This window comes from Rattus rattus, chromosome 4 (genome assembly GCF_011064425.1).
Source record: "Rattus rattus isolate New Zealand chromosome 4, Rrattus_CSIRO_v1, whole genome shotgun sequence".
Taxonomy (NCBI): Eukaryota; Metazoa; Chordata; class Mammalia; order Rodentia; family Muridae; genus Rattus; species Rattus rattus.
In genome coordinates, this window is record NC_046157.1 from 101,931,493 (window position 1) to 101,934,402 (window position 2,910).

Genomic DNA, 2,910 nt, shown 5'->3' on the forward strand with positions numbered 1-2,910 from the left:
CAGACCTCCTGCGCTTGAGTTTTGCATCATGAGCCCTTAGTGACCTAAGAGCAACTGAAACATGCAAGTATTAGTTGAAAACTTTCCAGAAATAATTTTTAATTTAAATTTATATTACAGAATATCTGGGGTTTTTTTTTTCTATTTTTAGTGCCTGCTTTGCTGTCGATCTCTTGCTGAGCCTAATTATAGGTTTATCTTCGTTACAGGTAAGTAATGTATGTATAGTAAAGACAGTATATGTCAGGCTGAGTGCTAAACATAGCTTGCAACAGCCACTGGGACCCACAACATGGCTCTTGTGGATAAGAAGGGGTGACTCTATTACAGCTCTCAGGTACCTGTGAGCTGAGTCTTTCTGAGGGAGAGACTTATGCCACTAATGCAGAAGAGACCAATTTACTTGGGTGGGGATCAGACAAGTAAAAGAAACACTGTCTTTTAGGAGAACCCATAGGACAGTACACATTGCTCTGGTCAGTGTGGGAGAGGCCATGGTCTAGTCTTTGATTTTGCAGACATTGAGGTCAGGGTTTTTACAATCACAGTAGCATGTGTCTTTACCTCACTTTACCCCTAATTCCCTTGACTCCTGGCCTTTGAACCGTTTCTCCCTTCTACTGAACAGTCCTCTGGCTCAGAATCTTTGTGCTGGCTGTTTTCCAGATGTCCATGTATCTTTATTTTTAGTTGGATTTTTTTTTATTTATTTACATTTCAAATGTTGTCCTCTTTCCCAGTTTCCCATCCATAAACCTCCTATCCCAATCCCTCTCTCCTTTCTTCTATGAGAGGGTTCTTCCACCCATCCACCCACCCCTTTCTGCCTCCCCACCCTGACATTACCCTAGACAGGGGGCCCAGTCTTGGCAGGACCAAGGGCTTCTCCTCCCACTGGTGCCCAACAAGGCCATCCTCTGCTACATATGCAGCTAGAACCATGGGTCTGTCCATGTATACTCTTTGGGTGGTGGTTTAGTCTCTGGGAGCTCTGGTTGGTTGTTATTGTTGTTCTTATGGGGTTTCAAACCCCTTCAGCTCCTTCAATCCTTTCTCTAATTCCTTCAATGGGGATCCTGTACTCAGTTCAATAGTTGGCTGCAAGCATCTGCCTCTGTATTTGTCAGGCTCTGGCAGAGCCTCTCAGGAGACAGCTATATCAGGCTCCTGTCAGCAAGCACTTCTTGACATCAGCAATAGTGTCTGGGTTTGGTGTCTGTATATGGGCTGGATCCCCAGGTGGGGCAGTCTCTGGGTAACCTTTCCTTCAGTCTCTGCTCCACACTTTGTCTCTGTATCTCCTTCTATGAGTATTTTATCCTCACTACCTTTGTACCTCCACTTAACTGTTCCTACATGAGCTCAGGCTTCCCTGTCCATCCCTGTCTTCCCATCACACTGTATTTGATTGCCCAACAGAGGAAATGAATAAGAGATTGATAATCAAATATCAGATAGATAATGAAAACATTGCAACATAAGTAAGCCTGATTAAAAACATCTAGACTATCTGGGCATGCATGAAAACATCGTTCATTATTTATCTAAACTTCAAATTTAGCCTGGTCCTTGAGATTTTTATCTGGCTACATTATTTGCTTTCCCACACTCTGTGAACCCAGAGATGATGTTAGCCTGGACCACAAAGAAAGCTGTGGGGATGGGGGAGAGCAGACGGAATGAGAAACAAGAATCAACAAGATGTGGCAGGCAGATGGCTAGAGGGAGGAAGGACACTTACTTTGCTTAACTAGATAAAAGTCTGACTCACGGGAATCTCTAATAGGAATAAGAGTTGTCTGACAGTACATGTATTAATCAGTGGAAGGTCCTGGAAGTGTTAAGATTGAGGAGATGTTAAGTAACTCAAATGTCTGCATAGAAGTTTATGAACTAGGGGATTGTATAAAACTGGGAAGCTATGTATAACAAAAGGAACAATCAATAAGGAGACAAAAGACAGACAACAAGAAAACTTCTGGAAGCCACTCAGCTGCCTAGAAGTTCATGGTTAATAACCAGAACATGAAAGGAACTCTAAAGTCTAGACAGCAAAAGAGACAGGGGTTTAAAAAGAAGCGAACGATCTGAATTTATCCAAGGACAGTGGACAAAAGGGGCGAGGACATGAAAAATTTCAGCATCACCCATGAACAGGGAAACGCAGATCCAAATTCAGTGAGAACACCTCGCTCCAATTTAAACTACCAAAAAGACAAGAAAGTGTTGGAGATGGTGAAGAGGAAGGGGAGCCATCTTGTTCATGGATGATGCCAATGTGTTATAGCTTCTGTGAAAAATAGCGTGGAACTCCTTAGAAAAACCGAAATGAAACTATCACATGATCTGACTATCTCCTACCAGATATACCCCCAAATGGACTGAAATTCTTTTGTCAAAAATGTCCATTTATGTATTTAATAAAATACTACTCATAACAGTCAAGCTATGGAATCAAACGAAATGCCTCTTGACGAGGAAGTGAACAAAGGGACTGCAATATATCCACACATAGTGGGTCTCAGCCATAAAGGCGAATGGAGTCTTCTCATTGGTAGAGCATGAGGATAACTGGAGGACCTTATATTAAATGGAACAAGCCTGACATAGGAAGAAAACTACTGTCTGTTCTTGTTCAGATGCTGATGCTCAAAAAGAAAAGTCAGCCTCACTGAAGCAGAGGGCAGAATGATGGTTGCAAGAACCCTTGAAGGTGTGACACTTAATGCCAACTTAAAAGGATCCAGGATTAGTAGAAAACAAACGTCTCCGTCTGTCTAGGAGGGAACCTCTGTTAGGTTAATTAAGAAGCCCAGCATAAGTCTGGGCAGCATCAATCCATAGGCTGGGGGTCCTGGACTGATTAATAGAGAGCCTGCAAGATAAACGCATGCACTCATCTCTCGGCTT